The sequence below is a fragment of the Budorcas taxicolor genome, chromosome 2 (genome assembly GCF_023091745.1).
Source record: "Budorcas taxicolor isolate Tak-1 chromosome 2, Takin1.1, whole genome shotgun sequence".
NCBI lineage: Eukaryota > Metazoa > Chordata > Mammalia > Artiodactyla > Bovidae > Budorcas > Budorcas taxicolor.
In genome coordinates, this window is record NC_068911.1 from 112,694,509 (window position 1) to 112,709,358 (window position 14,850).

Consider the following 14,850-nt stretch of genomic DNA (forward strand, 5'->3'; position numbering starts at 1 on the left):
CATAGCTGCTAAATTTACCTATCTACCATCATAATTAGGCTAGGGAATAGGAAAACCCCCCAGTGTACATCATCTGGATACCAACGATTTTCTTCCCTGCACCTACCAGGTAACAACCTTCTCTTGGTGATCAGGGTTAATTACACCTGCCAGGGTGGTGATTTCTTTCCCTGCTAGATAGTCTCTTGGTACAAGGAGCTCAAAGGGACCAAGTAGAAGCTATGGCTTAAAGTGTAAGAAAGTTCTCCCACTGTGAAACATTTCCTTCTGGAAATTAGGATCTCTAAATTCACAAAGTCCAGAGTTGTGGGGAAAATGCACAGATTCCCCAAGAGTGTCACTGAAATTTATGGTAAATAAAGACATTTCTATTTTTACTCTTTGATCTGCTGACCCATCTATTTTTTTCTATTGTTAACACACCATCATTGATTTAGGATAGATACTGAGACCTGGAGAATGGCAACATATCTACATAAGATAGGATCTCCAGTTGGGTTCTCAGCCATTAGTTAGATTGTACCATGTATCTGTCTAGCTAGCTGCTTCCGAATGATATAACAAGGCAATATCTTATCATACCAGTAGACTCCATTGTCTAAAGTCTATTGCTACACTGTGCTGCCTACTGTGGTTTATTTATTACCTGCTACCCTTCTCTTGTTTGATCTTAGATGTAATATTTTCATCTTAGGTCATGTTAATCGATTCTAACAAAGATATAGCATATCTGTCACAGCAGCTACAATGGGAACTACTAGTAGGTTGCATTTTCAGCAATCCACTGTCAACCTCCAGGCTCATTTAATTTTGGGGAGACAGATTGCTGATGCAAATGGAAACATTGTTATCACTATTTATGCACATTTTGTTTCCAGGTGGCTCAGTTGTAAAGAATCCACGTGCCAGTGCAGGAGAGGCAGGAGACAAGAGTTTAATCCCTGGGTTAGGAAGATCCCTTGGAGTAGGATGGCAACCCACTCCAGTATTCTTGCTTGGAAAATTCCATGGATAGAGGAAAATGGTGGGCTGCAGTCCATGGAGTCACAAAGAGCTGTACACAACTAAGCACGCACATATTATGATGTCAAGGCTAACATCAAATTCAGCCATTCTACCTGGAATGTCGTATATTTTCTGAAGATTGACTATCTAGACTGAAGGGTAGTCAGTTTCATAGGGGAGCTCCTACTTAGCCTTTTCTACTATAATTGTACTCAGTCACTCTTACTACAACTTACATCAATCAGGTTTCAAAAGAAACAGATCTAAAAGACTTTATACACACAAACAAGTTGCAGTATATATTAATATATTGCTATGAAGATTCTAAATTATTGAGTCTCAAATTACATTTTTATTTCCATGTTACCTAGAATACAAGAGAAATATTGCATGGCTTTAAATGAATAAATATGTTTATTTTAAATATAAAGTTATATTCTGTCTGTATATTGACTCATTTATTTTGGGTATTTTTCATTTGATCTCCAAGTCATTAACCTTGCATTTAAAATACCCACCCTCTTACAACATCATTAAGAGGTAATTGTACCACTGGACTTTGGAATGCTCAAAACTTAGCTGATCTTTTAAACCATTTAAGGCCTATTCTTTGAAAGGAGCACTAAAAAGCTAGAGTTAAAATGAGGATACAGGCAAGAATGGTGAAACATCAAACATAATAATCAGAGGAAAGCAATAGGGGCTCATTAGCCTGAAGATATTGCATGTTATTGGGCAAGGGAGGACATGAAAGAAAGATAGGTTTACATCTTTAAAGAGTTCCTTCATGTGTTTTGAAAGAGTAAAACTAGGCTCAAGGGAAAGATGCAGAGAGAAAGCTTGAAGTTTAGAAGGGGAAAACTATCCTAAGGAAAAGCTTAAAATAGAATGGCTGGCTCAAATTTAATTTTCTCATTCATTCATTCTTTAAACGTTTGTATTGATTGCATACTTTGTACTAAGCCTTTGTTAGAAAGACGGGACACAGAAATGAATCAAGTTTGGCTGATTTATACTGTTAAGGTCTTCATAGTCTCTAAGAGTGAAGCATACAGATAAATGATAGCAAGTGAGTACTGTGCATTTAGGGCTTCCCAGGTGGCGTTAGTAGTAAAGAGCCCCACCTGCCAATGCAGGGAAATTAAGAGATGCAGGTTCAACCCTGGGTCAGGAAGATCCCCTGGAAGATCCCTGGAGGAGGACAAGGCAACCCACTGCAGCATTTTTGTGTGGAGAATCCCATGGATAGAAGAGCCTGGTGGGCCACAGTCCCCAGTGTCGCAAAGAGTCAGACACAACTGAACCGACTTAGCATGCTTGCACTGTACATTTAATAATAAGAATTGGGCAAAGTTCATGATATGTGGGTTGGGGATATGAGGTAGGAGTGATTTGCCCACTAAGGAAAAATTTCAGGGGGTGAAATATTTGCAATTAGAGGCAAAATGATTAATTACAGGCAAAACTCCCTTCAGGAGTTATTGAATCAAAGCTGAAAGCAGCCTCTCTAGCCCACTATTTTTTTCCATTTTATTCCTAGAATTGATAACTAAATGAAATTATCTCATACATGTTTATTAATATACTTATTACTATTCCCTTTCCTTGCTAGGAAGCAAGCTTGGTCAGGGCTGAAGCCTCTGGTTCACAGTTCACTCATCAGTGTCCAGATCACTGCCTGGCAAGTATTGGTGCTCAATAAATGCCTGTTGAATGAAAAAATAAGAATCATTTCAGATTTTCCTATGACTAATAGTCTATAATTCTATGGTCTTTTGAAAAAGGTGTATCTATTAATTTTCATAGCAACAGTCAAAAATACAAATTTAAAAACTCCATTCTGAACAGCAGTCACATCAGGGTGTTTAGATTAAAATGTGTCATTTTAATTCAGTGGCAATTAGACTTAAAGCTTGGCAAAGTTGATTAAAGAGCAGCAAACTGCAGCTCTATGGTCATAGCTATTAAGCATTCAAGCCAAGTAGTCATGATTAATTGGAAAACAGCCTGTGGGTCTATGTGTCCTTAGGCTCAACTACTTAGACAGGAATGCAGGTTTTCATAGGGAGGCACGTGTTTCTCTTTTTTTTTTTTTTCAACTCTCAGTGCAACATTTTATTTTCATACCAAGAAGATATGCCACCAAATTAGATTTCTTCCAAAGTCACAAATAAAAGATCTTTCAGCCTAAAGCACCTCCCACAAAGGTATCTGGACAAACTATCCTTCCCTGGGGGTTAGACAATGAAGAATCTTCCTTCAATGCAGGAGACCCCAGGTTCCATCAGTTAGTTGGGAAGATCTCCCGAAGAAGGGAATGGCAATCCACTCCAGTATTCTTTTCTGGAAAATTCCATGGACACAGGAGCCTGGTGGGCTACAGTCCATGGGGCCGCAACTAAGCAACTGAGCACTATGGAATTCAACCAATGAACAACTTGTGGATTTGGAAAATTTGGTGAATGGCACAGAAACTGAGTACTGTCTATAGTTCTCTAAATTCCCTGATAGATCCAGAAGCAGTTTCAAAAGATGGTTTATTTACTTTCTTTAAGAAATATGTATTTTTTAATGATTGGGTAAGTGGGAGTTTCTGATATACTTATGTTCTATGTGTGCCATATGTCTTAATTTACAACTGTTCAAGCACAGAACCTTGGAAATCAGCATTTCCAAGCATACAACACAGCCTGATTGACCTCCTCTGGCTTGGTTCCATGTTGCTAATTATTTGGCTCCCAGAAACAGCATGCAACAACCCCCAAATGAGACTGTATCAGAGGAGGGGGCAGTTCAAGATGGTACCCATACAGTAGTAGCCACGATCTAATTGTATTCTCTCACTGATTTGGGAAGGGGAAAAAAAAAAAAAAAAAAAAACACCTGCCAATGATTACAATTTAAGATTTTCTTCTTTCTAAAAGAGTTCTTACTCAGGACCAGAAATCTCTCTGACAAAGTGTTGATTCAGCAAAGTAGACATGTTTCACAGGTCTATGATTTCTGCATTGGTCCTCTCCTGAAAGTGAGTTATGCAATTTCCTCTTCTATTTCAAACATTCTTCATGGTCATTCTCTTTTTCAAGGAGACCAAAATACTTCTGAATACCTCGTCTCTGTCTGCTCATGTACTACTTGATTCAGTCCTGGCTTTCTACTGAGGTAGTAACTTAGGTCATTTATCTCTTTGATGTATTCCCAGATAAGTATATTAGATCTACATAGTCTACAGGCAAGAGGCTTAGGCGAGAGAGCTTTAATTATCTGTATATTTCTAGTATATGTTTTTTGGAAGCAGCATATTATAGTGAAAATATTATGGGCTTTAGTTTTCAAAATGATTTGAGTTTAAGTTCCACTTCTGCCTTTTTCTAATAGCCCTATGTTGGTTATTTATTTAACCACTTGAGATTTGTTTAGTTTTTCATATAAATTACTATATCCCATATAAAGCATTAGATACACAAACTTAAGTCAAGCATGCTCTTTGTTTTCAAAGCATCCACAATGCAGTGAAAATAAAGACACATAAATATTTTAATATAATAAAATTCTAAGATATTTGCAGGCATTAGGATATAGTAGAATATGGGAAGAATTTTCTAAGTAAGACACTTTTATATAAGCTTAGTTCTTAATTCACAGAATAAAGATGCTCTCTATATGTATTTTCTTTCAATAATATATAGCATCGACTCTTCAAGACTGCAGTATAAGTGTGTTCATCCTTCAAAATGGAGTTACAGTTAACTGTTCACCATGAAATCTATGTGGTCTTTTCTTTCTGCATTTCTAACTCCTTTCTTCCAAAGCCATTAACACCACACCAGCAGTAACTCATGTGAATTTTATCTCTTATTCATATGCTGCATTTGGATTTATGTTAACTGCTCCATCTGTCTTTTCTCTACAATGAAATTAAAAGTTTCTAGAAAGCATAAGCACACATGGAATTCATTTCATCTTCTTCCACTGTACAACAAATAATGGGTCTAGGAAATGCTTATGATAATTAGAAAGAAAATTGGTAAGAAAATAGAGAAGCTGAAAAACATTACAAACCAACTAGCTATAATTGACTGTATATAGTGAACAGTTAGTTACAAACAGCAGAATATATATTCTATTCAATATACATTGAACATCCTCCTGGATAAGCTTTATATTAGGGCACAACACAAGTGTCAATAAATTTAAAACAATTGAAATGAAATGACCTTTCAAATGACAATTAGATGAATGTAGAAAAATAAAAATTAAAATTAAACACAGATGTATGGAAATTAGCCAACACATTTTTAAACTCCAGTGGGTCAAATAAGAAATCATAAAAAGTTATAAAATAGAGAAGAATAAATTAAAATATAGTAAACCATAATTTATGGGATGTAGTGATATCAGTGCTAAGGGAATTTATAGCTATAAAACATAAGAATAAAGAACATCTCAAATTAACTGTACACCTAAAGGAATAAAAAAGAGAAAACAAAACCCAAAATGATTAAAAGAAAAAAAAATAAAAATTAGGGTAGAAGTAAAAGAAATAGACATTATAAAAGTAATAGAAGGGATTTAAAAGTAAAAATCTTGTTCTTTGAAAAAATCACAAGAATTGACCTTTAGCTAGATTGACTGTAAAAATGAAATAAATAAATAAATAAACAAAGTGTAAGTCGAGTGTAAGTTGCTCAGTCCTGTCTGACTCTTTGTGATCCCATGAATTATACAGTCCATGGAATTCTCCAGGCCAGAATACTGGAGTGGGTAGCCTTTCCCTCTAGGCAATCTTCCCAACCCAGGGATGGAACCCAGGTCTCCCACATTGCTGGCAGATTCTTTACCAGCTGAGCCACAAGGGAAGCCCAAGAACACTGGAGTGAGTAGACTATCCCTTCTCCAGGCAATCTTCCCGCCCCAGGAATCAAACCAGAGTCTCCTGCTTGCAGGTAGATTCTTTACCAACCGAGCTATCAGGGAAGCCCTATAAAAATGAAAGGCACCAAATAACTTATTAGAAATGAAAATAGGGTCACTATTACTAATCAGTAATACTGATTATAAGAGAAGACTGTAGATAATTATATGCCAACAAATTAAATAAGCTAGATCAAATGAATAAATTCTTATGAATGTATATTTACCAAAACTGATTCAAGAAGAAATAGAAAATTTTAAATGACCTATTACAGGTAAAGTGATTGAAATGGTAATCAGCAACTTCTTAAAGAGAAAACACAGGATAAGTTGGCTTCACTGGTAAATTCTACCAAACATTTGAAGAAGGAGTAACACTAATCCTTTCCAAATTCATCCATATATATATATATATATATATAAGAGAACCCTTCCTAACCCATTCTGTGAGGTCAATATTACCCTGATACAAAAGCAGAAAATGAAGGAAAGTACAAGAAAACTACAGATTAATATCACTAATAAATTTAGATGCCCAAATCCTCAATTAAAACATTAATTAAACCCTCAATTAAAGCATTAGCAAACTAAATCCAGCAACATATTAAAGCACTATATACTCCATGACTAAATGAAAGTCATAGCAAGAAACAGTATTTTAGTGTTAAAAAATCAATCCATGAAATGATGGGTGGAAGGGAAAGGCACAGGGTTAATTCAGTTGATGCATTAAAAGCATTTGACAAATTATAACACCATTTTGTGCCTAAACACACACATACTGTAAACTAGGAAAAAAAGAAAACTTTCTGAACATCATAAAAAACATTTATGAATTGAAAATCATACACAGTAGTATATGATTAATATACACAATATCTAAATCACATCTAAAATTATACACAGTGGTGAAAGACAGTGCTTTCTCTTTAAAATCAGAAAGCAGTCAAAAATGGCTGCTTTCATCACTGCTATTGACATCAGTATTTAATACTGTATGTAAATACAGTAGGAATAGACATTATTCATTGACTCAAAAATATGGACTTCTACTCACTGAGGCCACACTTGGCTATGGCCTCTGTTCTGACACCAGCAGACACCAGTGCTGAGCACTTGATATGACACCATCCCTGGGGTGATCAGTCAGTTACTGGTGGAAGGTTGGCTATACTGAACCACTTTCATTATGACAGGGACAGCATTTTGTTGTTACTGGAATAGACACTTACTTTGGATATGGACTTATCCTCCTTGCGCTCAATGCTTTCACCAAAACTGCCATCCATTGACTTAACAGTATGGCTTATGTACCACTAGGGCATTCCATACAGCATTGTTTTGAATCAAGGACTTCACTTTACAATAACAGAAGTGCAGCAATGAGCCCATGCTCACAGAATTCAATGATTTTAACATGTACCCCACCATCCTGAAGTAGTGGGACTGTTAGAATAATGAAATACCATTTTGAAGACTTAGTTACAATGCCAGATATGTAGTAATACCTTGCAGGGATGATGCAAGTTTCTCTGGAAAGTTGTATATGCTTTGAATCATCACAATTACAGTAGAATTAAGTTACAAAAGTGAGGGGGCTTCCCTGATAGCTCAGCTGGTAAAAAATCCACCTGTAATGCAGGAAACCCCGGTTAAATTCATGGATTGGGAAGATCCCTTGGAGAAAGGATAGGCTATTCACTCTAGTATTCTTGGGCTTCCCTTGTAGCTCAGCTGGTAAAGAATCTGCCTGCAATGTAGGAGACCTGGATTCGATGCCTGGGTTGCAAAGATCCTGTGGAGAAGGGAACAACTATCCACTCCAATATTCTGCCTTGGAGAATTCCATGAACTGTCTAGTCAATGGGGTCACAAAGAGTCAGACATGACCGAGTGACTTTCACAAAAGTGAGGACTATAATTGTTATGAGGATTTCCTCCTTATCTTGTCACACACCCTGGTGGCTCAGCCAGTAAAGAACCCGCCTGCAATGCAAGAGACCCAGGTTCAAACCCTAGGTCCTGAAAATCCCCTGAAGAAAGGAATGGCAACCCACTCCAGTATTTTTGCTTGGAGAATTCCATGGACAAAGCAGTCTGGTGGGCTACAATCCATGAGGTCGCAAAGAGTCAGACAAGACTGAGCAACTAACACTTTCACTATATACATATTCCCTGGTGGCTCAGAGGTAAAGCCTCTGCCTGCAATGCGGGAGACTCAGGTTTGATTTCTGGGTCAGGTTAAGATCCCCTGGTGAATGAAATGGCAACCAACTCCAGTACTCTTGCCTGGAAAATTCCGTGGGCTAAAATCCATGGGGTCACAAAGAGTTGGACACGACTGGGTGACTTCACTTTCACTTTTCATATGAAAAAGTGAAACTTTTTTGCTTTTACTTTGGGCTTCCCTGGTAGCTCAGCTGGTAAACAATATGCTGGCAATGCAGGAGACCTGTGTTCAATCCCTGGGTTGGGAAGATCCCCTGGAGGAGGACATGGCAACTCACTCCAGTATTCTTGCCTGGAGGATCCCCATGGACAGAAGAGTCAGGCATGCTGCAGACCATGGGGTCGCAAAGAGTCGGACATGACTGACTAAGCACATATGTATATGTCAATTTTATATCAGAGTATCTAACTTATGGGATATCAAGAATAGCAGACATCACTCAAAGACTTGCCTTTACTCCCCCTTCTAGAGAATGAGTTAGTATACTTTTGGTTGGATGCAGGATAGATGTAGTGTATTAGGCAACATTATTGCTATTTCTTTATTTGTAAATTAAGTATGGTTTAAGGAGATACATTAAAAGGACTTCCCAGGTGGTGTTAGTGGTAAAGAATCCACCTGCCAATGCAAGAGACATAAAAGACATGGATTTGATCCCTGAATCAGGAAGATCCTTTGGAGGAAGGCACAGCAACACACTCCAGTATTCTTGCTTGGAGAATCCCACAGACAGAGGAGACTGGAGGACTACAGTCCATGGGGTCACAAAGAGGCAGATAGTACTGAAGCAAATTACCACACATGCATGCAAGGAGATGCATATGGGTGGCAAGTTGACAAGGGGTGGACTTATAATTATTAATTGTATATGTCAACTTGACTGGCCACAAGGTACCCAGATTAAATGTTATTTCTAGGTGTGTCCATGAAGATGTTTCCACATAAGATTACGTTTGAATCAATGAACTCAGTAGATTGCCCTCTTCAACATTGATGAGCATCATTCAGTCCACTAGCACCTTACTAGAACAAAAGGTGTAGGAAGAATTTGATTCTTTTTTTTTTTGTCTTGAGCTGAAACATCTCATCTCATTTTCTCTTTCCCTAGGGTTTGTACTAAATTACACCATCTGTTTTCCTGGGGGTCTCTAGCTTATAGATAATAAATTGTGAGACTTCTCAATCTTCATAAATGTGTGAGTCAATTTCTCCTAATCTCTCTCTTTCATATATATTTGTATATACACATACACGGGGCTTTCCCAAGTAACTCAGTGGTAGAGAATCTGGTGCATACAACAATTTCTTCTACTTCTTTGGCTTTGGAGAACATTAAGATTTTTAATCATTTTAAGTCTGCAATAATTATCACAGTCTCTCCAATCTAATGCAAACAATATATAAATTATGTGTCCATGGATTATAATTACACAATTTATTTAGAGATATTTGATCCAAGATATAGTTTCTCAGATTACAAATATTATTGATGTTCTCTTTAAAGTGCTATTATCTATAGATATTTTAAGCCTAAATATGTCTCTCTCTCTCTCTCTCTTTTATACACACACCCCTTTAGAAAGCCAATGAAATTATGGTATCAATATATAGTAGTAGTATCTTCTCCAATTGTAGAAAAAGTAAAACTACCTACAGAAGGCATTATTCTAGTATAAAGAAATGTGAAGGGAGTTAGCATCAAATGATATGAGGTGAAAATATTTTCACATTCAGCTGAGGAGCTGAAGGGCAAATAACTCCATTTGTGGAATTTGATGAGCCCTAAAATGTGAGTAATTTCCTTTTATCTCTAAAGAGAGCTGTGAAAGTCTCACATAAGTCTAGCTTCCATTTGGTCCTCCTGTCAACATGATTAACTGAAGTCTTTAAGTGGTTATTATGAGTTCTAATAAGGAGTCTGTGAGTGAATATTTTGTCTTTTAGAGTAACACTTCTGCTTACTCAACTCTGAAGCAAACATTACAAGGCAACAGACACAAGATTGCTAGTGAAAGTTAGTTTTCTAAGATATCACAATCCACTCCTTGAACACAGAGTGTGTTATTGAGAGAAGACTGTTTTTGCCTGGAAAATTCCATGGACAAAGGAACCTGGCAGGTTACAGTCCATATGGTCACAAAGAGTCAGATACAACTGAGTGACAAAACACACACACACACACACACCCCTGATACCTTTCATTTGTGGGTGTTTCCTCCCAGGTCAGGAGATTCACGTAAGCAGCTGAAATCTCAAGGGCTCCTACAACCACTTGGGTTACCATGATTCTCAAGGTATGTGTTGCCTTCAAACACTCATTCCCAAAGCCTGCACTGCATCTTGCTGAGTTTATACACCACACATTATTGAAAATAACTGAAAAATAGTAAGCAACTAGTGAAAAATCCAAACTTTAATTTGACCAGCCCAGGGAGTGTTCTGTGTATCTCACCTTCTAAATTGAAATTCCTTATTTTAAAATAATTAGATATCAGTTCACTCTCTTTAAGTTTTTCAAACTTCTTTAGCTAAAACTGAAGGTTCATTCGTTTGTTTCAAAAAGGAATTTGAGTATGTATAGTCTTGCAAATTATAAAATTCCATTTTTATCTTCTATTTTTGCATTAATCTTTTTATCAAATGAATTATATTTAATACTATCATTAAAAATATATTTACACAGATATACACCTACACACATATGCACACACACCCACTACAGATCAACCCAAGAACAGCTGTCATGTTAATTTTCAACTTTATTCCACTCTTAGCTTTGTACTTGAAGCAACTGATTAACATAAGGTGCAATATACTGCAGTGAAACATTGAAATAGTTTTAGGAAAATGATGGCCTCAAAAGAAAGAGTAAAACCAGCATTTGCATATCATAACATTTTAGCATCTTCTTTTCTATATTCTTATGTAAAAAAAGCCTTTTTTTCCTGATGTTTCTTTTAAAATATCTTTTTATTATCTTTTTTGGTAGGTAAACTGATTTACTGGCTTGCTACCTAAGCACTCCAATAATACTTTGGCCACCTGATGCAAAAACCTGACTCGTTGGAAAAGAACCTGATGCTGGGAAAGACTGAAGGTAGGCGGAGAAGGGGATGACAGAGAATGAGATGGTTGGATGGCATCACTGACTCAATGGACGTGAGCTTGAGCAAGCTCCAGGAGTTGGTGATGGACAGGGAAGCCTGACATGATATAGTCCCTGGGGTCACAAAGAGTCAGACACGACTGAGCAACCGAATTGATTGACTAACCTAAGCACTGCTACTGGTGAATGGACCTTATCTATGGCTTAAAATATTGAACAATATTTTCTGTTGTTATCATTCTTTTGTTTTTTACTTTATTTTGATTTTAGACACCTGGATCTCCTTGTCTGTTAATGGGAGTGACAGGAAAACATGAAATACAGAAACTATTTTATACAGATATTTTAGAACTTGTGTATCTTTAGAACACGTATAAAAACATAGTGGAAAGAAGTAAAAAATTTTTTGAAGGAAGGTTTATGATTTTTTTTTTCTATTCAAAACAGAGCAAAGGGAGATTTGACCAATATTTATCCTATCTGATATTATCAGTCTTACCTGATTTCATTATACCATGTATTTCCAATTGCACACATGAATCTGAAGCATTCTATGATTTCCCAAAGTAGAAGCCATATTATGAAATTAAAAGGCTTTCATCAGGTTACCTTTCCTGATAGCTCAATTGGTAAAGAATCTACCTGCAATGCAAGAGGCCCCAGTTCGATTCCTGGGTCAGGGAGATCTTCTGGAGAAGGGATAGTCTACCCACTCCGGTATTCTTCAGCTTCCCTTGTGGCTCAGCTGGTAAAGAATCTGCCTGCAATGGGGGAGACCTGGGTTTGATCCCTGGGTTGGGAAACTCCCTGGAGAATGGAAAGGCTACCCACTCCAGTATTCTGGCCTAGAGAACTCCATGGACTGTATAGTCCATGGGGTCACCAAGAGTTGGACATGACTGAGTGATTTTCACTTTCACTTTCATCAAGTTACTATATCTATCAGTGAACATGCTGAAATAAAATCATTGCTTTCTAAGTGAGGTCAAACCTCACCCTGGCAGGCAAATCACCTTGCCAGATCTGCATCACATAGTACAGATGTTTCAGATGATACCACAGTGAAGAGATGGCATATGGTCTGATCTGCTTTGGTAATGAATTAGCCCAACTCTAGAATGTATTTACAGTCTATACCAGTCTAAGAGACTGTGGATGGTAAATGAGAAAAAAATTGAATTAAAAGAATTTAGTTATGATCTCCAAAGGTCCTTCAATACCTGGGTTATATGATTCTAAAATTCTTGCCAAGAAAACGTCTGATTTAATTGACCAGATAATTTAATTGACCAAATGTATCTGTCTATTCAAATCAAAAGATACAGCAGATGTGAGTCCTGCACTGGAGAATTGATAAGGTTAATTATGTGTGTGTTTTCTTTCCAGACAGATCATAAAGAGAGTTAATCATTAAAAGCTTTTTGAAAGTGGAGGATATGGGATAATACAGCCTAATATTCTACCTAAATCACAGTATTCTTGAATACAATTAATATTAGCTTTTTTCCGTATACCCTCTCATATGATTTCATTAGCCAAACCTGATCAGGATAGAATCCTTCTCATGTTTTTAATCATGTTAAGTTTTAAAAGAAGCATCTATAGTATATAAATAAAGCTTTATATACATTCAATATTTAAGGGTAAAACGACATTAACAATATCTATTTTATATCTAACACCTCTCACTACTTTTGCCTGATGTTTTCAACATCTTTTAAAAATATCTTTTAATCCTTAAATTCTGGTTTCACCCTGCATTTCTCCAAGTAATATATTTGGAGAAGAAAACAAGTAATTTATCCTGTATAGTTTCCTGTAGTCTGGAGATACTAATTTTTACTAAGTACTCAACCAAAATGCTTTTAATACAATGCCATATGTGTATTGCATTGGAGAAGGAAATGGCCACCCACTCCAGTGTTCTTGCCTGGAGAATCCCAGGGACGGAGGAGCCTGGCGGGCTGCCGTCTATGGGGTCGCACAGAGTCAGACACGACTGAAGCGACTTAGCAGCAGCAGCAGCAGCATATGTGCATTGCATGCATGCTCAGTTGTGTCCTACTCTTTGTGACCGCATGGACAGTAGGTTCCATTTAGCATTATATTTCACTTGTTATATTTCCAAAGTTCTTTTATGGGATCTGATTTAATCTGTTTGGTCCATGCATCTCAAGTAAAATTATTAATGAAAATGTCCCCTGTAGGGAACGATAATGAAATACAGGGTTAAAGGAGCCAGGTCAATACATTGGTTTAGATTTATGGCAGGCCTGTCCCCTGGGCCTCTTATAGGGTCCCATGCCAGAGCAAACTGGCCCTGAACCATTGCCTGGCCCTGCCCATAGGCTGCATACACTAGAGTGCTTTGACAGAGGGAAAAAAAGAAAAAGAAAATAAAAAAGTATAAACCAGGTCAGACTGATCACATGTTTACACTGAGTTGCTTAAGGCTGAGTCTAAAGACTGAGTTGCCATCAAGGTGAAACCCCGGGTATCCTTATCAAACTTCAGTGACCATAAGCAAGGCAAAATTATTTTAAACAAAAATTAATATTAAAATTTAAAGCCATAGAAGATGTAATTTCAACAAGATGCAGATTGTGGGAAGATTTTAACAAGCAATTTAGGAGAGGATATAGCCAGTACCAGTATATTAGAAACTTAATTTTATGGGCTATTTCCTCTAAGGCCAAATTTGAAGGTTTATATAAATCATAGTGAACTGAGCCTGAGGGACAGGGAGGCCTGGCATGCTGCACGCCATGAGGTTGCAAAGAGTCAAACATGACAGGGTGACTGAACAACAATAACAATGAACTGGTCACTTATTATATTACCTTGGAAATTCAAGTATTATTGTCTTAATTTTATGAAGAAAGTATTAAGTTCAGATTGATTTTTTACTTGAGTGATTATTTAATTTTAACATTATTTAATTCTTTAACATACTGTTTTTAAATGATCTTACTGTTTTTAACTCTAAAACATCCTATGTTGTCTAGACCAAGAAAAATATTAGTTTCAACAAATAGAAGAATCCCTAATAAAAAGTTTTATACTTACAAAATCAACTAAAATAAAACGTTTTTTTTTTTTTTTTTTATTCTGAGTTTGTTAATCAACCAAGTTGGGAATCCACTGCTTAGCTTATATCACACCAAACCTCACAGTTCTACCTCATTCTGTTTTATTGTTTGTTGACATATTTAAATGATAGAGATCAGAGGTAACAAGATGTACAAGAAATTTTTTTCTCACTTTGGAGTTAACCTCGTTTTTCAACCATGGGCAAATCAGCTTCTTCACCTTTCCTTTTCTTTAAAATAGAAATTTAAATACCCATTTTGAAGATGAATATTAAATTGAATAACATAAGAGATTGGATGATAGAAAATACTCAGTAAATACTACTGTTCATTCTTCTTTTAATCAATGATGCATTGATTTAAAAAACAAGTGCACTAATGGCTACATTAAATACAGGCATAATTTTGCTACAAATTATTTGTAAAAATAAAAGAATCAATGAGTAGATTTATTTTAATTCATTTTTAACATATAGGTCTTGCTGTTGAGTTTATTAATTCATGTA

The 14,850-nt window shown here is 36.5% G+C and overlaps 1 non-coding gene across 1 annotated transcript; it reads left to right on the top strand.

Moving 5' to 3' along the window:
* Nucleotides 1-13,503: 13,503 nt before the first annotated feature.
* On the top strand, nucleotides 13,504-13,632 carry LOC128044058 (small nucleolar RNA SNORA42/SNORA80 family). Its single transcript, XR_008199037.1, has one exon. It is a non-coding gene; the product is annotated as a small nucleolar RNA SNORA42/SNORA80 family (small nucleolar RNA).
* Nucleotides 13,633-14,850: the final 1,218 nt, after the last annotated feature.